The sequence below is a fragment of the Gavialis gangeticus genome, unplaced genomic scaffold (assembly GCF_001723915.1).
Source record: "Gavialis gangeticus isolate Ggan-Ray unplaced genomic scaffold, GavGan_comp1, whole genome shotgun sequence".
Classification (NCBI taxonomy): domain Eukaryota; kingdom Metazoa; phylum Chordata; order Crocodylia; family Gavialidae; genus Gavialis; species Gavialis gangeticus.
Window position 1 is genome coordinate 93,080,002 of NW_017728992.1, and position 23,408 is coordinate 93,103,409.

At 43.5% G+C, this 23,408-nt stretch overlaps 1 protein-coding gene across 3 annotated transcripts in view; it reads right to left on the reverse strand.

Moving 5' to 3' along the window:
* Positions 1-23,408, reverse strand: part of ARHGAP28 (Rho GTPase activating protein 28) — a 135,726-nt gene that overhangs the window by 68,390 nt on the left and 43,928 nt on the right. The window contains exon 1 of one of the 3 annotated variants that reach the window (XM_019525649.1): positions 16,242-16,444. The exons of the other annotated variants lie outside the window; for them this stretch is intronic. The gene's annotated coding sequence lies outside the window, so the exon portion shown is untranslated. Of the gene's footprint in view, positions 1-16,241; positions 16,445-23,408 lie in introns of those variants that run through there. 3 annotated transcript variants of the gene reach the window in all.

The following is a 23,408-nucleotide window of genomic DNA, read 5'->3' on the forward strand; positions in this document are numbered from 1 at the left end:
GGACAGGGAGGTCTGGGTGAGGGAGATCCCCTGCCCTCCATTAATGCTGACCTTATGAAGGAACACCTTGAGAGGCTGGATACCTTCAAGTCAGCTGGCCCTGACAATCTACACCCCAGGGTACTCAAGGAGCTGGCTAGCATTATAGCCCAGCATCTGGCACAGATCTTTGAAAACTCCTGGCACTCTGGTGAAGTGCTCAAAGACTGGAAGAAGGCCAATGTGGTACCTATCTTCAAGAAAGGGAGGAAAGTGGATCTGGCTTACTATAGGTCCATCAGCCTGACTTCTATCCCACGGAAGGTCTTAGAAAAGTTTATTAAAGAGGCCATTCTTAATGGACTAAAAGAGTTGGCTGATGTCATAGCAGGACCAATGGTGAGGATAGTTGAGAACTCGTGGTGTTCAGGAGAGGTTCCTGAAGATTGGAAGAGGGTCAATGTGGTGCTTATCTTCAAGGAAGGAAGATCCAGGGAACTACAGGCCAATCAATTTGACCTTAATCCCTGGAAAGATCTTGGAAAAAATCACCAAAGAAGCCATCAACAACAGACTAATGGAAGGCAACATTCTGAGAGATAGCCAACATGGTTTTGTTGTGGGCAGGTTTTGCCTGACCAACCTCATTTCCTTCTATGACCAGGTAATGTATCACCTGGTCAAACAAGAAGAGGTTGATGTCATATATTTAGATTTCAAAAAAGCCTTTGACTTGGTCTCCCATGATGTCCTCATGGTAAAATTGGGGAACTGTGGCCTCAACAACCTTACAGTCCAATGACTGGGAAAATGGCTCCATGGTTGGACCCAGAAAGTGATAGTCAATGGAACAGAGTCAACATGGTGCATGGTGACCAGTAGTGTCCCTGGAGCTCAGTACTCGGACCAGTACTCTTTAATATATTCATAAATTATATGGATTTGGATGTCAGAAGCAGACTGGCTAAGTTCACAGATTACACCAAATTCATGGGTGTGTGGTCATGCTAGAGGATAGGCTGGCAATTCAGACTGACCTAAACAAGATAGCAAGGTAGATGGGTCAAAACCTGATGACATTCAACACAGAGAAATGCAAGGTGCTCCACCTCAGGAGAAAAAACCCACATCATATTTATAGGCTCAGCAGTGCTACATGCACTAGCACCATGACCAAAAGAGACTTGGGGGTTCATGACTGACCACAAGATGAACATGAGCCACCAATATGATGCCACATTCAGCAAAGCAAATAAAACTCTGGTTTGCATCTACTGATGCAGCTCAAGCAAGACCCAAGAAGTCATCCTCCAATTTTACTTGGCCTTGGTGAGGCTGCAGCAGGAGTACTGCATCCAGTTTTGGGCTCCACACTTTAGAAAGGATGTGGACAAGCTTGAGAGAGTCCAAAGGAGAGCCAAGCACATGATTAGAGGTCAAGAGAACAGCCCTTATGAGGAGAGGCTGAGAGGCTTGGGACTCTTCAGCCTGGAGAAGCGAAGGCTCAGAGGTGACTTGGTTGCAGCCTATAAGTATATAAGAGGTGTGCATCAGGAACAGGGAGAATGTCTGTTCACCAGGGTACCCAAGGGAAAACAAGATCTAATGGTCACAAACTGCAGGAAGACCATTTAGACTAGACATAAGGAAAAACTTATTTACTGTCCGAGTCCCCAGAGTCTGGAATAGACTCCCTCCAGAAGTGGTGTAAGCACCTACTCTGGATACCTTTAAGAAACATTTGGATGCTTATCTTGCTGGGGTCATTTGAACACAGCTGACTTCCTGCCCCTGGGTAGGGGGCTGGACCCTATGATTTTGCAAGCTTCCTTTCAGCTCTAATGTCTATGAATCTATTGTTCTATGGTTCATGGGGGCATTGTCTGTTTGGGAGGAGAAAGAGGGAGCTAAAAATAGCCTGGTTCAGGTAAGGGGTTTGCCCTGGGGCTGGGGCTAGTGGCTGGGCTTTCTGAGCCCCAGGGCCGTGCTGGAAACTGTACAGAAGTTCAGTTAGATTAGTCTCACTGGATCTGAGTTAAATTATTCTACCTCTGAGATACATTTAACTTAGATTGGGTTAGCCATTTTTAAACTGATCTAACTGTCCTGAACTTCTGTATAGCTTGCATGTAGATCCACCTAACTAGTGTAACTAAGTTATACTGGGTGGCCATTTTTAATGCAATCTGACTGTCCTTTAACCTAAAGGTGGGCAAAATATGGTCTGTGGGCCAGAACTACCAGGCAATTTCATCTGGCCCACAGGTGCCCACAAACTAATTGTACCCCACCCAGCCTGTGCACCTGACCTCCCATCCTTGTGGGTAGAAGGTCCTGGCCCAGCAAGCAGCAGCTTCCATGTGGACCTGCCAGCTCCACTGTGCAGGGCCTTCCCCCAGTGGTGCACAGGTGTGAGGAGCTGCATGTGCACTGCATGGGGCCCTGCATGATAGAGGTGGGCCAGCTTGACTGACTGCGCTCCTTGCAATCACATGCAGCACTGGCTGGAGCTGTACACTTCTGGGAGGCAGCATCTGTGTGGGGCACAAGTGCTCCAACCACCTGTCACCTGCTGCTGCTACTGGTGGTGCGGTCTGTGTACCATGGGCGGGGGAAGTGTGTGGGAAGTTTCCACATCCCCCCATCCTCCCTCACACCCCACAAATGCCACACACCCACACCCTGCCCCCACAACGCTCCCAATGTACACCCCCAACATATCCTATTGTCCCCATACAGCGACATGCCCTCACAGACCTCACCACAACCCCCACCACATCCCACCATACACACACTCCCACCCCCAGCCACACGTCACACCCTCCACACACAAGTAAGACTGTATTTCTGAGTTATTATGCAACCATCTCTATATACCCTATGCATATGTAAATCACAACAAAAATATTTTTTGTAATAACATTAAAACATGTTATAGTAGGTATTTGACTTTTAGTGTATAATATGGCTTTTTTCTGGTTTCAAGGTGGCACCCCTCCCCTCCCAAAAGGAGTACTTCTGATGGGGTGAAGGGGGAGGCTTGGGGGCAAGGCAGGGAACTTCCAGTGACAAAGGTTAGGGGTGGGACTTCTGGTCCCAACATGGTGACCAGGGGGTGGGGCACCTGTCAAGGGGCAGAGCCCTTGGCAGCTCACCAAAACTCATTAAGCAGCTTTTCAGTCAAAATAATTGCCTGCCCCTGCCCTAACCTTTCTGAATGTCTGTACTCAGTCCGATGGACTTAACACTATGTAGGTCAATCTATGGTTAGGTTTAGGTCAACATAAGTGTAACATCTTTACATAACCCATAGTCATTATTAGGAGTTAGTAAGGTTCAGTTGTACTATCTGTCACAAGTTAATGAAAAAAAAATTCTAATGTGGCTATCTTTTGTTTATAAAGAGAAATAGCAATCTTGTTAACATATTAACGGGTGATACTGTAACCAAGCAGTTGAGTATGTGTAAGAATCTATCTCTGTAACCGTTCAGCCAGTCACAGTCAGAGCCCCTGAGTGTGAAGGAGTTGCTCTGTCAGGTGTATCATTGCCCAAAGAGACAGCAGGAAGGCAAGAAGGGTTGGTTCATAGCCCACACAGACTCGCTTTCATACTGCATCTGTTGGCCCAGTGCACCAGAAAGGATGTACTTCATCCACCATGAATGTTGAGTGCCCCAGAGGCTGGGGGGGCACAGTGTGCTCCTGCAGGTGGTCACACTGCTGTCAGCAGAGGGGGGTGGAGGTGGCGAGTGCTGACTGGTGGTCAGCAACCACCTGCAGATGCTCTTGGCAGCAGTGGCAGTAGCCAGTGGCAATCGCGGACTGCCTGCAAATGCCACCGGTAGTGTCAGCAGCAAAGGGGGGATGATGGTGAATGGCAACCGCCCACAGGTGCCGTCAGCAGCACCCTTTTGCAGGGTATGCACCACCACACACAGCGGTTGCATGTGCACCCACCTGCACCTCCTATGCGTCACCGGTGACACCCACTGAATGATTACGGGCTGATTCTGGAGGGGAGTCTATTGCCACTTCACTCTCAAAGCAATGCAGTCCCTAAATGGTATGAGCATGTCTTGCCCAACTTAAGAGTTCCCTCCATCTGTTAGCCTTCCCTTTACTTAGTGAGTTAGAAAAAGATGTTTTCCAGCAACCATATTAAAAAAAATCTTTTTGCTAGGGTTTCCACTTAAAAGTCAAATGTGCCAGTTTACATTTTTTAAAGACACAAACAAGGGCTATTTTAGGTATAGATTTTAAGGGATATGGTCAAGAATAAAATGAGCATGTTCAATAAGACCTTTTGTAGGAAGCATTTTGAAGAGATCAAATCCTCTCGTAAGTGGCAGCTTTTAACATATACATTTTCAACACAATTTTTTAAACCTGCAGTTAAAGGCTATCTGCACAAAGGAAACAAGTTTTTCTGATCCTTGGTATATGCTTAAACAAACTCACGTAATGAACTATTTGTATTAGCTCATATTCATGCTTTATATGCATTACTTTATTAAGCCTTTTGTAATTACATTTGCAAGTTAAAGAAGTATCATTTTACATAATGCTAAATTGAAGAAAACACTTGTTAAGTAAGTGATTTGTTCAACGAAACATGGCAGCTGTGAGATATACTCAAGGAAAGAACATAAGCTCCCTGATACCCAGTCCTTGTTTTCACCCCCTAGATCACACCCCCTTCCAAGCTTATTTATTATAGTCTTAAGTATGTCTGGTATTGCATGAATGGTAAGGAGTGGAAGGAGTGTGACCTGGCACATACACTAGGCCAGATCTAATGTCTGCTCCCTCTCTCTGCAAGGGCTCACACAGGCTAATGTCATTAGTGTTGTTAGCATCTCTAAAATTGGTTACAGTTGCTGCATGGTTGTGCTTACTGCAGCAGTTAGTGCACTAGGTTTCAAATAAGTAGGCTTGGCAGAATTCAATTTTTATTGATAAATATTGATTTCACCTGTCACTCAGAGACCAATGGAAATCAATATTAATAGAAAGGGGACATACAAAGAATCTGGGAATGGGGTAAGGAAATCTAGGGCAGGGGGTGCCACGTGTGTGTGCACACACATACATACATACACCTATGTGGCAGCTGCTGCAGGTGGGGTGGGGGGGTCCTGGCTGCGCTGCCCAGATTTTGCTCCTCTGGTAGTGGCTCAAGCAGCTGCTGCAGGAGCTGGGGGCCATACTGGGACCGTTATGCTGGGGGTGGGGGGAGGCAGAAGGGTAGGGCTGCTGGCAGCTGGGAATCTGGTGCTGTCAGCCATTTGCTTTGCCCAGGTCCCAGCTGGGGATTGGGAGCCAAACTCCTAGTGTGCTGGCCTGACCCCCCACATGATCAAGGCTCACTGGGAGTTGGGTCCCTGTCTCGATCATGCAGGAGCTCTGGGAACATGGGGATAGGCAGTGGTTGCCCAGACTGGGGTAAGAAGCAGCTCCCCTTAGGGGGCAAGTCCCACCTTGCAGGTACCAGCTAAGGGGTGGCCTGGCCCCCTGATGGCCACAGGCTCCCACCCATCTGAGCAATGTGGGGGCAGCAGCTGGGCCCTGGGAGCACCCCTGCATGCCCTGCCCTGATCACGCTGCCTCTCCGTGTGTTTCCAGAACTCCTGCCTGACCCAGCCCCTGTATGCATGGGGCAGGGCACATGGGGGTGCCCCTGGAGCCTAGCTGTTGCCCCCACACTGCCTGGAGGGGTGGGAGGACATGGCCATCAAGGGGCTGAGCCACCCCTCCACTGCTGCCTCCCAAGCAGGGCTGGTGCCTCCTAAGGGGCCACAGGGAAAGGGAGCTGCTACCCACCCTAGGCTGGGCAGCTGCTGCTTCTCCCAGTGTTCCCTGAGCTCTGGAGTGCTGCTGTGCTCTCTCCTGGTCTCTGGCCACCCAGCTCTTTCTGGATGAATGAACAGAATGATTTAAAGCAGGTATGCTTTATTGACTTACGGTTATTTACTTTTATATATTTTAACATGATTTTATAAAGCTTTAACAGAATACTGTCATTACGCAATTTTCTCTCTCACATGCCCCTCATTCTGTGCAATTATGAACATTTACATCAATTAAAAAAAACTGATAAAACCAGAGGAAATTCTTAAAAATAAACATTGATTTTAGCCATTGAAATTGAAAACAAAATAAGTTGAATTCTGCCAAGCCTACGTATAAGATAAAAGTTCTCTCTGAACCTTTGAAAAAGGGAGTAGAAAAGCCACATCCACCCTTGGCTCCCAGAGTTCAAGGAGGTGTCACATCAGAGGGAAGCAAAATACCTTCAGGTGCTACCACTGGATAGTATGCCTCCGCTGAGTCTCCATCCCAGGGCTGTATAGCACTATATGTGATCTTCTTTGCAATTATAAACATGTAGATTAGGAAGAGGAGATTAATGTATAGGCTGATCCCGAATCTAGCCACTCTCCAGAATGTTGGATGCAAATGCCTTTGCCAGCACTTATTTATTGATAACTTATACAGGATACAGTTACAGGTGTAACAAATCTAGGCGATCTAGAGCTCATATGAGGTTTAAATAATTCAACAAGCAAAGACAATGACTAAGGGAAACCTACATGGGTCCGATCACTGGAGGCTGTTAAAAATATCTTAGCTCTAGAACCACAAAGTAGCTTTTCCAAGGAAGGAGAAATATGGAAGTGTTAGACACAAAAAGCTGCAAAGGGTGATGGGTCAAATGCTTCATTAATCTCAATGCAGTGTGTAAATGTACAAATATCTTCTTACCCATCTTCTTAATCTTATCTAATCATTCTAAGTTCCACTTAGTTCCAGCATTGTTGTTGTTAGGTAGGATGTATAGTATCCTACTCTCCAAAGCACTTTTAAGGGACAAATTCAGACAGAATGGGCATGTCCTGACAAGCACACACGTACAAGGATGAGTGTTTTCCATGACACAAATTGCAGCAGCCTCTACACGTATACTCCAGCACACGGTCAATTGGCACCTGTGCTGGCCCCAGCAGCCTTACCTGGGGTCCTGGGGCAGCAGTGGCACTGAGCCAGCTGCTTGGAGCCTTGAGCGTGGCTTTGGCTGGCTAGGCTCTGTTTCTGCGTGCCCTGTACTGCTTTTTTAACAGTGTTTTTTTTTTACACCAGGGTCTCCCAGTGTAAAATAACCTGGTTCACACTGCTAAGTAGCAGCATGGTGAATGGGTGCACATGCACCATGTGTGGTTTGAGGTGCCGCAAACCACACATGAATGCTTGTTGGTATGCACCCAATTGCTCCATTACAGTTGAACTGATGTAACTGAAGAAAGGAATTGGCCCTTCAGCTAAACATTCAAAAGCAAAGGATCTTTCTCCCTAATTCATCAATTTGTAACATTCAGCTGAAATATATTTTTGCTATGTGAACTAAGTATGTAGAACTATAATCTCCTGATTCACTGAGTCTAATGTCCTGCTAGCACAAGCAACATTACCATAAAATACCACTCAAACTAATCATTCTTGGTGACTAGAATTTTATACATTATACCAGATGAGGTCTTACCACTTTCTTGCAGAATGAACTATACCCCTTTTACTATTGAAGACCTCTCCAGATACATCCTAGGATGTTTGATTATTCCATATCTTGTCATATTGATAGCACATAGTCTTGTGACTACTACATTTGGTATTTTCTCCTTCTCAGTCTGTTCTAACTGAGGAGTTTAAAACAATAAATATTTCACGTAGTCCCTAAGTGCATGGCCTTGACCTCTGTATTGTGGTATTAAACTTAATTCCATTTCCATTACTGGAGTCCTTAAAGTCAGCCAATTTCTTATGTATGATATCCTGATCCACCTTTATATTTATGATGTCCCCCTGGCTTTGTGTCATCAGGAAATATCAAATCACCGGATCCTGTTTTTTTTATCCTGGTCCTAAATTAAAATATTAAATAAGATTGGCCCCAAGTCTGGTTGTTGAGGTATGGCCAACATAACCTCACTCCAGACTGACACTTCTTTTAACACTACTTATTGTATTTTTGCATTTAGTTATATTCTTCCTTAAAACAGTTTTCTTATTGATCCTCACGTTTGTTTAGAAAATAAGTTATCATATCAAAGAAAGATAATGTGTTAGCCTAGCATGGTCTATGTTTGGTTAACTCATGTGAATTTTATCCCATTTTTCACTTATTACAAAGTCTCCTTAATATTGTTTCCTTCATAAATTCCTTGAAAGCCTTGAGTACTATTGAGGTCAGATGAGAAAGCCTCTAGTTACCCAGATTATTTTTTTTCCTTTCCTTCTTAAATATAAATATTATCTTTGCTTATCTCCAAGCTTATAATATCACCCCAACTTTCAACAAGTAGTCTCCTTTATTGCTTGGTGGAACTTACTTCATGCCTCTGATTCTGAAATATGACATACTTGATTTGTCAAGAAGTACATGCACTGGGTGCCTCCAGACGAGCACGGTTGTGTGGTATGTGGCACCCCAAAAACATTGGCAGTGCCATGTACTGCAGAATCTGGTGTTCTCTGCACTGCAAGGGTGTGTTACTTGACTGTGTACTGCTCGGTTTTTCTTTTCAATGGGTTTTTTGACCCCCTGGACATCCAGGGGGTCAAAAAAACCCACAGGGGGAAAAAATGGAGCAGTGCGTGCTGCTGAAAAGTGGAGCCAGGCTGTCTGGAGCTGTGCTGCAGCTGCTGGCCAGGCTCTGTCCAGCAGGATCACTGTGGCTATAGCCCCAGGAGGCCCCCAAGGCCCTAGGTAAGGCTACGGGGGGTACCTGCCTGACCACACCTGGGGTAACTTGCCACACACCAAAACACGCATGGCACAGGCATTCCCTGGGGCAAGGTGCACCACTGCTAGTTGTCCCTGGGAAACCAAACATTCACCCACATCTGGACATGCCCACTATGTCTTTAGTAGGGAGTCTGTTTGATAGCTTTCGAATGTATTGTTGCTTACAAAACCCCTTTAAAGTTTCCCATGATCCTTAGTTTTAAACATCAGAGCCCTATAACCATTAATTCCTTCCCTTTCTTTATAATTTTGATATCACCATTGTACACCTTCAATTTTACTTTTCTTGTATACCAAAGCTAATCCTAATCTCTAAAAATTCATGGTATGTTAGCTAACCAAGTCTAACATTTTCTGATATATATGTATAAATTGCTATACAACCCAAAGAATCATAGAAATAGACATAAAATATAGCAACTGTCTAATAAACTATGCCATTATTCAAATATAAAACAAAAATTTACTTAAGTTCAATCAGTTATAATTCCCCGTACATTGTTATATTCCCTCATATTAGGTAAATCTTATCAATTTCCCTGCATTACAGCAGTAAGTATTTTGTTTAGAAATGTTTGCAGACTGGGCTGAAAGAATGAAATAATCAAAAAGGAATTTTTGAAGATATTTGACTTAACTGTTACTTTATCTGAGGACTTACGCTTAAATATTCCACAAAGTAGGGAACAGATTGACACTGTCACAATAAAAATCATGGGTCATTTCTTGAGAGCATGTCATTTTTTTCTTAGTTATGTTGCCTTGATTGATTCCACATGATCAAAGGCAAAATGTTGTTTTTTGTGGTTCTAATAAAATAGAGGTTATGAAAAAGAAAAACACATAAACAAATTTACTTTTCATCATTTATATTTCTCTGTGTTATCCTGTGGCTGTAGGTTGGCTGTAAAGCAATTTTCACTTTACCCTTGGTCTGTATTTTCCATGAGATATTGTAATTTGTGGAATACTGGCTCAGTGTTACAGAATGAAGAAATGGTTGGAAGTATTTTTAGCTTAAAAAAAGATGATGTACTAATTGAATATATGAAAATAATACTCTTTTATGCCACATAAGTACACTTTTAAGGATAATATCAAAGACTTTGAAAAGTGTCCTAAATTAGAACTGTAGAATATACAGTTCTTGAGTTAGTGAGACCACTTAATAAAACAATGTAGATGTTACATTTAGAAGAATTATTCCTGTTATTTCAATCAGTGTCTGCTTCTACCTAAAGGAAATAGTTATATCTATCATCTAATGTGGCAACTGCAGGAGAATGGATTATCATCACTTTTGTTTTTAGATACTTAATATTCACATCATAACCAAAGTATCCAAAACATTTTACATGTCAGAAAGCTAAGGCAAAAAATCAAACAAACAAAAAAACCCAAACAGGTCATACATGTAAAGATACAGGGAAAAAAAATACTTCTTGGCCTACAGAAGTCACTGAAAGTTTTGTTTTTGAGGCCAGGTTTTCATTCAGGGTTATACATAAGATCCATACTGAAATGATATTAGAAGCTAAAATGTAAATAAGAAACAATTAGGACTAAATCACTCTCCAGAGAGTCAGATGTTTAGGTTTTATTTCAGAATTAAACAAACTATCAGATAACTTCTTCAGCCTTCAAGCCACCATTAATTGGTGCAAGAATTAGGACCAGCATGGATCTTGTGGAAAGATTTAAAAGAGAAGATCACAGCAGACTCAAAGATTAGTCCAGGGAAATTGCATTGAAAAATAAGCACAAGAGATGTTTGTGCAATAAGCTGTTAGACATATGCACATGTCGGGTACCTCTGTTTGAGTGATGGTGAGGGTGGAGATGACACAATAATAGTTATAAACAGTCAAGCCTGGGGAATGGGATGGGTAAGGATGTCAGGGTTGAAAATAAGGACCAAAAGCTTGGCCTTGACTCTTGGAAAACACAGCCCAGGAGAAGCTGAACATGAGGTCATGAGTTGTGGGGAAAAAAAAAATCACTGGCTCATCAGTGTGTCTGGTATCATAGAAAGTAGGCGTCCTTTATTGTGTATTCCAGCTTTCCACTGGAAAATGAAAAAAAAAAATAAAAAAGGAGAGTGAAACAAGTGTATTCTTACATTTTGTCCATACATTTCTCATCAACTGGCTAAAAACTCTTGCCAGAGATTTTAAAGTGATTACTAGGCCTGTGCATAGCTATGATAATAATAGCATCTCTATATGGGATTGTCAAGGCAACACCCTACATTTCAACATAGGTTTGAGTCATTCTATATTCTCTACAAAAAATGGCCTTGATTTAAAGAGCCAAACCACTTAGTTGGAATCCAGGAGTGATTCCAAACCACTTAGTTAGACTCCAGTATGGGCTGGACCTCTTTCGCCACATTACTCTTCTTTCTAACATCCATAACAAGGACACAGAACATAGCAAGCAAAATCATTTTTTAAAATGTGAATGCAGCAAATCACATAGCAAAGGGTGAACACAGAGTTTTCCAGTCTTACTCAGCAACTTACTCAGGCAGTGTCACATCACTCATCTAATTGCCAGCGAATATTCTCATTGTTTTTTAAACATTTACCAAAAGCATTTAATGCAAAGGGGTCTGAAACAAGTCTGTAGTTTTCAACATGCCAGTCACTCTGAGGCAAGTTCTTTTCACTGCCTTCAGATTTTTTAAAGTCTCCATAGCTCCAGGGAATCCTAGTTCTTAGAGAAAGGGGTCAGTGAAGACTTGATCTTCCAACCCCCCTCCTGTTAGCATTCTTAAGTCATGTGCATAACCTTACAGAAGTCAATGGAACTATTCTCTGGAATAAGGTTTGCAGATTTATAGCCCTGGGGTGCAATTCTGCTTCTGTTGAAATTTTCTCATGGATTCCAGTGGAAGCAATTTCTAGATCTTGGGTGTCTGTGAAGGAACTGGTTGTTGTTTGAAGAGAAATCATCAAGACTCTAACGAGGCAGATCCAGGATTGCTATTTTAGCTTTCAAACATTATAAGATGGGTACACAATCCAATTCACTGCATCAGCATCAATGTGCTCCTATGCTGCTATGCCATTCCCTGTAGAGTTTCAGTTTGTTCGAAACTGTACTGATAAACTGGCTCAGGACAGACCAGTTCTTTACTGGTAGAGCATGAAGAGGATCCAAGAGAATTCCCTCTTCAGCAGGGCACAGTGGTCTCTATCCAGAGCCATGGACTTGACTCTGAGTATCAACGGTTCTATTTGGGTACTTGCTGGAATGGGGCAGCAATATTACAAACGCCATTATAATTAAAATGTCATCATAGCCACACTCGGGAACATTTTACGTTTTTAAAGCATTTTACAGACAATAGTTAATTTGTCATTTTAGGGCCACTGAGAGGAAAGCATTATATATAGAGAAATAAAGTGATGTTTTTAATGTCGCACAACACTTTTATTATAGGGCTAGGATTAAAATACAAGAGTTCTGGCTCCTAGGGCCACGCTTAGTCTGCTAGACCATGGAACGATGATCTCTGATTTAAAACAGCTGTAGACCATGAATAATAGAGCTGTTTATGCTTACAGAGTTTGTCTGGCTGCAACTGTTAAGTGAGCTTTGTCAACCCACCACACAGTTTTGCTTAGACGGCCCATAAAAAGTAATAATATCACTATGCAAACATAGTAGATCATGTCCGAATGCTCACATCTAAACTGACTGGTAAGACTAAACTGTTGTTGCTTTCATTATCATCATGAATATATGTTTCTGTTTCCAATTCTGTCTAGATAAATGCCATGATCTATGGTGGGGATGAAAATTCTCAAGGCAATCCTCCATCCTGTAACGATCTTATCGGCTCAGTCGCTATGCAGGCACTTTGAACGTTACGAAGCTGTAATGTCTTCTCCCATGACGACACCAAACTGCTTATAATTTGTTATAATACATCTGAATTGAACTGTTTCAACTCTATTTTTTTGGAGGATTTCCTGTCAAGGGCTATATTTACATCAGTGACAGTGGCTTTAATGTACCTCTACCAGCATTATTAAAATAGACTAAAACATCTTCTTGTTTTTTTACCCAAACCAAGGCCACTAGACTGGCTTCCTGTAAAATATTGGTTCATGTGCCATCTTTATCACTTACATATTATTCATTTAGTTTTTCCATCTCCACTAATATCACCATAGTCTATATTCAGCTATTCTTTGGGCAATATCTGCTCTTGGAATTTAAGACAAGACTGTCAACTGATGGTAAAAAATTTTAAAGCTTCTCTGTAACTTAGAAGCTCTCATTTGTAAAGTGATGTATGTACTAAGGCTCCAAAATACCTGAGTGAGTTTGGAAAACGGCCTTAGGCTTCTAAGCCACTGAAGCACCATTGAAAATTCTCCCCTACACCTTTAAACCACAGTACACTTTCTATTTGGAATTCCTTTTCTGTAGACATTAGGCTTGCCTACTTTACTGGTATTTTCACATCCAAATTCAAGTCTTATCTGTTAAAATTTGCCTTTGATTAGCACAGCTGTTATTTATTCTTTTACTTGGCTGGGATTTCTGCAAGAGCCTTGTAAAGTAAGCCTGATTGTATTGTATTGTGCTGTTAATCTTTTTTTTTTCCTTATGAAGTACATACACAATGTCCTAAGGGGAAGATTACTACATATATATGAGTACATAGCAAAGATCAGAGCAACGTTACTGGGGAAAGGCATATTTTCATAATCTTCTATGACCCTTTGTGAAGAAGTCAAGATAACATGTAGAGTAGAACCTTTTAGAAGCAAGGTACCTGGTAAAATCAGTTGATTAAGACCATAGTTTTCAGAATAAAGGTGGATCAGAAATATATTCAGTATATTCAAAGTAGCTGCAGGTGAGGGATCTCTTAAACATAAGTTTGCATCAGAGCTGTGATTGTTTATATAGGTTTCACTTATACAGAGTTTTCCAAACTAAGCAATCTTTCTAAAACTGTTTCTTAAATAAAAAGAGATTTTCTAGTAAGGAATCATTAAAATAATTGAAGAAATTTGAAAAGTGGGTCACATGGGCAGATCTAGAATTTTGAAATGGGGGGGTACAGATGGTGAGGTGCATAATCACATTTAAAACAACACATATTTTCCTCCAGTTCAAAGTGAAGTAGACGATTTACTAATATACAATGGCTTAAGACTGTACTATTCAGTTTAAGATTGAAGCCAAAAAAACGTAACTTCATTAGAAAAACAATCTGCAGGACCGTGATATAGGAACATCATTACCAGGAAAAAGCTAACAGTCAGCAGAACTGCACAACAAAGGATAGCTTGACTGGTGGAATGTCAAGATCGTTAAAAAGAAGACGGGATTGGAGTTCAGAAGGGATCAGGTAGATTATAAGGAGCCAGGAAGCCATTGGCTCCCTCAGCACCGCCTAACTAGAAATGCTGTTACTACTTCCAGGCAGTTGGTTTTAAACATTGTGTGGAGCAGGAATCAAATGGGGGTTGGGGGGTAGGTTTGGGGGGGGAAGTGCATCAGCATCCCCCCTCCGCCCCAGTCAGCCCCAGTGGGACAGTTTATACATAATGTTGTGATGCTTGTTTCTGCCATTTAAGGATCAGGCCATGATTCTCAAACAACACCAGAGAATCTCTACAGGTCTGTGCCACCACTTCTTTTTCTCACAGAGGCAGTGAAGCTATACCCCACAAGCATTTTTTTAGCCCTAACGCACTTAGCAAGCCTTAATTGTTCCCACTTAGCTGTACAGTCTAGCATCCCGATTGCAGAGTACTGTCCTGACATTTCACAGGGAAGATGACCCAAATATATGATGACTTCATTAGAAGCAAACCCAGAAGATAGATACATGTATGTATTGATGCAAAAAGTAGTCATGGAAGCATTTAGGACAATTGGAGCCACCACTTGTGTCTCTGACCTGTGACTTGCCTGCTAGAGATTATATGGGATGCCCAGTAACAACAGCTCCTTTGATTACAGAATGCAGTGCCCAGTACTTAGCATACAATTTCTCAGAAACCTTACGAAGTTCTACATTCCTTCTCTTTTCTAAGTAGTTTGATTAGTAAACTAGCTAGCAAATTCTCCCTCCAATGCTGCCAGCTGTTAGAATCTCTCTCAGTCAGTATTGAGGCCTGACCATAATACAGGGGAAGTACTTACTACTATGACTTACTGGCCATAGGGCACATTTATACATCACCCCAGAGAGGTAGCAATGTGTTACATTGCTGTACAGTGTGTTATGATGACATAGCACTCCTGTGGGTCTACCCATGATTGCCAGCTATGTTGCCGTAATGGTGTGCTCCCTCAACATAGCGTGCTGCTAGGTGATGTAGCTGGGAAATTTAGCCATGTGTGGTGCGCACAGTGCAGTACCTCCCATACTGTGCCGTGCTTTAATACTCCGGAAAGGACATACTAAAGAACAGCTCTATAGCAACGTTGCCATATGGTGACGTGTAGATGCACCCATAGACCATGAAAACACACTCAGACTCAGCATGCTGGATACTGTTCCACACTATTGGTAGTTCTGGACTTTGGATTATTTCTCCTTTGGATGTCCAGTGAGCTGCCAAGTTTGGAAACAGGTCCTTTGACACAACCTGCTTGGAAACATGTCTTTTGACACACAATGACAGGTGAAGATTTCCATGAGGACCCCCTGTGAATTACCTGCCACTAGAAAAATATGTTTAATGAAAAATATATTTTCAAATGAAAAATTTATTTTTAAATACAAGAAATGCATTGATCTTATTTGACTTATGTGTTTCACCAGAATGGTGAGATTTACTACCACAGAGATACAGGATGGTCTATATGTCCTCTGTTTCCTGGTTTAATATGGATAAACATGTTTTTCAGTTGATCTTTGCTATAGTTTTTCTGGATGAATCATCACTTATATGAACTATATAAAGTGTGAGATTCAGGGAGGAGAATTTCTTTCCAAAAATCAAGTGAAATTAAAAAAACCCTGTGATTCTTATCTAAAGCAAAATTCTGCTCCTCCTCAAGCCATAAATTAGGAGATCATTACTGAAACTTGTACTCCAAGTTTAAAATCAATGACAACTAAAGCATGTCGTATACAGTACAATAGTTCCAGAAACTACACAAAGTATTAATTGGATCTTTACAAGTTTCATGATATTAGAACTTCCAGCAGTATTTTTGCTCTCCTCCACTCTTGTGGAAATGCTAAACACACACAAACCCATTGTGCACTCACTTTCATTTACAATGTACCCAATTGTTTTTCTACAGTGGATCATGTTGTCCCTCCTTTCCTTTCCTGTGGAGCTGGAAAATTCCACTAGTGATATCTTTGACAGCTTGCTCCCCTCTCCTGTCATTCCTTGTTTAAGAAAAACAAGAGGGTGGGACCAACAGGATCTAAAAGGCTGAAAAGTTATTAAATTAGTAAATTCTATAAACCTTACCTTGGAGCTGAATGAAGTCCCAGTGATATCCTTAAAGGAACAGAGCAAAATATCTAGGAAGTCAGGCTTCCTCATTCCCTCTGTGGCAGCAAGTTCTTTCCTAGGCTATGATCACAAAACTTGCGTATTCTGAAAGCTAGCTGAGCAGTCCGTGATAGGATAAAGCTTTATGCCTCTAGTCATACCAGGGCCAGAGAAACAAAGAGCAGTGGACTTTCTGGCCCTTGTGGGAAACAGACTGACATTGCTCAGTAGCTATTTAAAGAGTTGATGCCTGCAGGATAAATTGCTCTTAGTGTGTTTTCCTGTTTGTGTCAGAACTTAAACCTTTCATCAATTTCCTAAGAGGAGAAATAAAAGCATAATCAGCTACTAGTATCCCTGTAATACATGAGAGCTCCTGTGGTGTGAGTCAAATAGAAAGTTAGAGCTAATTTATTTGTTTTCTATTAAAGAATGTAAGGCATTAGCCTTTAGCAGTTTTTTTAATCATAAGTGAGCACATCTAAAGTAATGAAGAACTCAATCTGTACTTTTATTGCAACTCCACCCAGTTCAGAACTTAGTATAAAATGCCATCTAGGAAAGAAAAGTGAGCCAAACACAAATTAAAGGACAATGAAACCTTAATGGGAAAGTCTTTGCTTTGGGGAGGTCTCTAAGGAAGATCAGTGGAACATTTAGATGTTAGAGATTGAAACAAGTTTTAAAATAAAAATGCATTAGAGAGAAGTTTGCAACATGAGTTTTACATCCAGATTCCAAATGTCCCAAAGTTCATAGGTAACCAGAGCTGGGTTTTGGCTTGGGCCGATCTCTAGAAAACACATTATAGGAATAATTCTTCATTGCAGTCTCCTAGCACACCCTCAGGAAGCATAAGGCACACTTTTTCAAATAGGCATACGAAGGCTAGGGACAGACATTCAAAGAGCCTGAGTCTGAATTGATTCAATCTTTGCAGGTTAGTCTAACCTGGCTAGGCTGAACTGGTTTGTAACCAGACAGACATTCTCTCGGGACTGAGGAAATTCAGGCACATGCCTACAGTGGCTCAGGCTAGAAGCCAGGGGGCACTAGAGCAGCCCTCTTTTCCCTTGAAGAGTGCTGAGCTGCAGGGGTGTGTGTTGGGGGTGGTCAGGCCACAGCAGGATGTTTGGATTAGGGAGGTCTGCTTGTACCATCCCGTGCTTTTGCCCACTCACTGCTCAAGGGGCGGGAGTGTTGGCAGACCCCAGCCACCTGCTAGCACTCTAAGGCAAGCGGGGGAGGAGGGGTGCAGTGCATGCATCTGCTGATGGTACGGAGCTTTTCAATCTCCCTCCTTGCTTCTTGATACTGTCTGCAGCAAACTGACAGGTGAGCAAGCCAGCAGGGGGATGATAGCAGTGTTTATCACCCAATCAGCAAAGCGATAGCCTCTCTCCATTAATTCAAACTCTTCTTAAACAGCTTACCAGCTGACCTGTTGATTAGCTCTGAACAGCCCTAACAGTCACTGTTTTGTCTGCCTGTCCCAGTGAAATTGGAGACACACACACCTACATTAGCTAGCACACCACATGCCTAGGGTCTGCGGGGCTGGGGTCCCTGCTGTGGGAGATGGGAAGGAGGGAGGGAGGAGATTTTCTGCTTGAGCAATGAGCAGCAGGGGGGTGAGGGGTAGGGTAGGGGGAAGCCAGGCAGACCCTGCTGTGCCTCCAAGTCTCTGCTGGAGCTCCAGCCAGGAAGCAGAGAGGAGGGGCCAGCCCTGCTGTGGAGCAGAGGCCCGCCTAGTCCAGGGACCATGCCGGGATGCTGGAGGTGTCTGGTTTATCTTAAACCAGCATGGGGTCTGGGATGGACGTTGTATAAACTGGTTTGAGCCAAATCAGTTAAGTCTGATATTACATTCAACGAGGTTTATCTCAAAGCTATTTCACCCATTTTCAAGCTGGCTTATGTGCATGGAACATCTGCTCTGTTGCAGGTTTAAACCAGTTTCTGATCACTTAAACCGGTTTATGTGTAATGTCTGTCCCTAGCCCATACGTCCAAACTTAATTTAAAAAAAAAAACAACTTTACTGATCTGCTTAATTATCTCAACAGTTCTGTCAAAGACAGTGTTCCCTCTACTCTCTCTTTTCCTATGTTGTTAAAGGAAGAAGTGGAAGTCTGGCTGAAGTCTCATGCTCTATTCCTTTTTGGGTAACGTTTATGGAGCACCTAAAGGCTTTGACAAACTGAACAAAGAGAAAACCTGATATTTTGAATGTTAAAACCAAGCCAAGACAATCAGAAAAATGTAAAGATGAAAAGACCTCTGAGACAACCATGATCTATTTGAAAGGACAGTAAAATGCAAAAGTAAATGTGATTGTTATGCAATCCACCTTCAAGCTTGGATTGTAATTTTTAGACTGTAATTTTTTTAACATAGTCTCCTTTCACACAATTTTCTTTTTGAATGATCTTTGCAGAGGTGTAGTGAACTCAGTCAGCACCTGAGGAGCTGGGGTGGTGGGGGTGAGGTGTGCCAACCACCGTAGATGAAGGAAGTGGGGAGAAAAAAGGATGTCTTATCTGTCCTGGCTCTGTGCACACTGAAGGCAGTTGCTGCCACTGCTACTGCTGTAGCTCTCTGACCCCTGCCAAGTGCCTTGTTTGCTTGTCCCCACCTCAGATATGCTATGGGTTTTTCCCTGCCATGACAAAGCCCCCTGGGAGGAGATTATGGCGCCCCTTTGTAGTCCATACCTAGGGCTGGTGCCCCACTTGCTCCCTAGTAGCGCTACTGAGCCTTTGTATTTCATGAAGAATTCAGGCTACGTGTTACTCTTTGTAAATACAGACTGGCTGATCATGCTTTAACAGATGAGCTGCAGGGAAATGGATGTCACAGGAGACTGCTAATGGACTCTGGAGTCTCTCATGTTATGAATCCAACTAGAGCTATTAATGACTGAAAATCACTACAACCTGACAACTGTTTGTTGATCTGTGTGAAATGATATGGAGGTTTCAGTCAACATTACAATCCCACTCACCCACAAGCACAGATGCGGAAATGGAAAGCTGGAATAATGGTGAAGACACTACTTCTTCCTCTATTCCTAAAGGATCTCGCCTCCCAGATATTTCTGTATCCCAGTTATGTAGGATACAGTCAGGCGTAGGCAGGTTGGCAGTGCTGCCTCTTCTGATGAAGAATTTGAAAGAAAACCCCACATAGTTCAAAGCCCAATTCTAAAATTTGCACAGACAACTTTTCACAAAATCAAATATTAATAGCAACTTTTTGACAAATCTTTTCCAAATTTTTGTCACAATTTAAACTTTCCTTCCTACTGTGCGCACAACTAAAAGGGTATATGAGTAACAACAGGAACATGGTCTCACAACCCATCTCCTTCACACTGCCTGTGCAATACTAAGAGGCTGGACATGGCAACAGCTGCAACCTTTAAAATTTTCCTGCCAGAGTGGTCTTCTCAATGAATGTAAAACCAACCAAAACTTTCCCTTCACCTACTGCTCTTACTCCAGTATATACAACTGGGGAGAGTGCAATGGAGCTCATCTCCACTACAGCAATTCACAGCTGGTGTTTTCCCTTTGGGATCAGAGCCAGCTGTTATCCTTAAAGGTGCCCCTTTGGCTGGGTACAGATGTTACAATTAATGTGCTTTAAGAGTGCAGAAAGAGCTTTACAGCTGTAACAGAACAGAAGTTCATGGCACATAAAGTGCTTTAAAAATGGTGGGTCTCACATTGAGTCAACCTGGATGGATATGTAATAATTTAAAGTGTTTTCTCTCGGAGCACTTTATCAAATGTTTGTGCCGGATCTCATCAGGGGTTAACTTAGAGAACAGTCACCACCATCCCAGGCAGCATTGTGCAGGGCTGAGCTCTAGCCTCAGACAGAGCTCGCTGGGCCAACCCCACCCTGCTCCCAATTGTCACTAACCTGAGTCAGTGACAGCTTCGGATCCTAGCCCTAGGCATAGCCCAGTGGGACTGGGGACAGAGAAGGGGGGTTTCTGTCCCCACAGTCACCTTGGCCCCATGTGCTGCAGCCAGGCCCTGGGCAGGGCTGCAGGGGAAGGAGTCTGGAGTTTGTCTCCCAGCAGCTGCCCCAACCAGGTTGCGGCATGCCACTATCTGGCCAGACCTACTGCAGGGGAAAGGCTCCACGGTTTGTTTTATTTTGTGCCATGTATAAAAGGAACTCAGAACAGACTAGGATGAAAGGCTGAAATATTCCAGATGTTTAGCCAACTAGCAAACATTGATCTACCTGCTCTGACAGTAATATTTTCCTCAAAGTAGTTAAGACTAAACCTCTTAGCTGTAGTTAAGTACTTAAGAATGAGGCTGAGTCTGCCTGATCAGGAATACCTGACACTTTGGTTTGCTGGCCTGAAACAAATATAATCTTCTTTCTTCTCTGGAACAATCAAACCTCACAATCTCCTTGTTTTCAAGGAGTTATTAATTATGTTCTGTTGAAAATGAATTTTAATTAAATTATTCACTGAAATATGTCATTAGGGAAAAGACAAAATGAAATATATCAGCTTTTTCTAGTCGTTTTTTCATTTTTTTTCCTGGGCAAAACGGTTCTATAGTTAACCCTTCTGCCAGGCACCAGTTGGCAGCAAAAAGGGACAGGGTCATGTTTTGGGGTACCTCATAAATTATATCAGTGGCTTCAGCCCCCACTGATAAATCTGGGAACACTAAATTTGCTAGGGCATCCCTTATAAACAAAAAGGCCCTCCTCTCAAGCAGTGTAAGCACAGAACCCAAATTTATTACAGAGAAAAAAAACAAAACAAAATAAAGTACTAAATATAATTTTATAACACTATTAACTACAACGCAAAGTCTATAGGTGGCATCCTCTTGGAGGAGGCTTTACCTATATCCAGGCAGTCTGGGACTTGGGGATCCCCAATGGGTAGTTCTGGGGCCTGTACCCCTATACCTGCCCTTGAGCAATAAGCTGTAGAGGGGGGCCCATACCAAAGAGTCCTATGAGCTGCTCCCTGGGTTCACTGTGCCGCAAGGAGCTGCTCAAGAGTGGGGGTCCTTCTGCATTTCAAGGGGCTCTGTTGCTCTGGGAGAAGTGGTAGAGTGCTGACCTCCACACCTGTATCTTGGCTTTGAGGGGTTAACTGCGGTTTTCGTCAGCATGCTGCATGCCAAAATTCCTAGTTGCAATCCCAGCTGTGCTTGGCAGAAAACTGCAAAAGAACTTGAAGGAGTGGCCAGGCCTATTTTGGCTTGGGCCTGAACTACAACTAGTGCCCAGGCACACCGCTTGGTTGGGGCATAAATTACAAAAGGAGTCCCACGCCTATCTTGCTGGTCCTGAACTGGGCAGCAAAAGCCGGACAGGCCTATACTGCACTTAGGCCTGGATCAACAAGAAGAAGTGCCAGGTCTCACCCTGGTTCAAACCATGTCAGGCTTCACTCTTGCCCAAATTTCCCAGCCAAAAGTATGGCTGAGGTTCAGCTACACAGCTAGGCTGAAACGCATTAGCTACGAAACAGCAAAAAGGGACTAGGCCTATGGCTGCAGCCTGGACATCCAGTCTCAGCTACACCACTGTGCTGAGACACTACAATTACAAAGCAGAGGGGGCCAGGCCCATGTGGCCAGTAACTACCTGGTCAGTCTGCTCCAGTGATTAATACCCCCATGGTATTAGCCCACTCAAGACCTGTGTGGCCAGAACTGCCAGGAAAACTGCCAGGACTCCATTCCTGATCAGTTTGCTCCAGGGATCAACACCCCCACTCAAGAAAAAAAAAGGGGAAAGAGGAGTCTCAAACTTTGAGACAGACATTCTTTCCCTGTACCTGAGGCTTTCCCATAACATAGTCTTTGCTGGCCTCTCTGGTGAAAAGAGGCAAGCAAAGCATCCCCAGGAAAAAGAGAAGAAAACCTTAGTTGAGTTGTTCTTATATACCTGGTGTGAGATCACCAAAGCCTTGTCCAATTAGGGGGTGCCATGCTCCAGCCTCTTTCTTACTCTTGGAGGATCTTCTGCTTCCTCTGGCCAATAAGGCTCAGAGGGTTTTACATATTTTTGCCCAGATACAGGTCCCAGCTTGCCTTGTGCTGAGCACATGGCCAGAACAACAGGGGCCGTCTTGCCCACATGAAAAGACACACGCAGAAATCATAATACACAACTAAAAGCACACACTTTACCATACACCACCCAAGTGTGCATAGGCAGATTAATGGATGGGCCAGCTAGGCTGTGGCCCAGGGGCCACTACCAAATCAGGGCAAGCAAAAGCCATAGCTTTAAACTTGGTGCCATTTCTGTCTCCCAGTGGGGAGACTAAAATAGCGCCAAGTTTAAAACAGCAGCTTTTGCATTTTGTTTCCTTGTAAGTCTGAAGCGGGGCCCCTCCACCAATGCAGGGGAGGGCCAGGATGGGCTGGAAGCACCATGCCACACCTTGTGGGGGGTGTGTGTGTGTTGAGGCCGGGCTGGGAGCACTGTGCCTCCGTGGGCAGGCAGTGGTTCTGGAGGGGGGGACGACCTTGGGGGTCTACAGCCCCCCCCACAAATTCATCTCAGCCCCCACAAAGCCATCCCTTCCAGTACTGCTGCCTGCCTGCAGAGGCATGGCCTGGCCCCTTTGCATCAGCGTGGCAGCAGCTCCCTGCAGGTAAGTCTAATTGGGGCTGGAGTAGGGAGGTAGATGGAGCCACGGGCCACTCATGGTGGGGGTTGGGGCTGCTTTAGAGTGATCAACAGTTGGGGGGTGGTCCTGTGAGGGGAAAGTGTGTGTCTGCGTGTGCATACGTGTCTGTATGTGTGTCTGTCTGTGTATGTGTGTGTCTGTTCATGGCAGAGAGAGTGCTTGTGCCTGTGTGTTCATGTGCAGAGAGTGCACGCCTGTGTCTGTGTGCATGCCTCTGTGTGTCTGTGTGTGTGTATTCAACCATGACAGGAGAGGGGTGGTGGGGAGCAGGGAGAAGAAGTGCTTCCCTACCTCCAGTCCAGCAGGGTCCACCCAGTCTCCCCAGCCAGCACCAGGAGGTGAAGGGCCACCCCAAACCCTGCAGCCCAGCTGGGGGTTGGGGGGGGACCTCCAATTTTCTGTTTCCTCAAGGCTCCAATACACCTTAATTTCCCTCTGCAAGTGTGTGTGTGTGT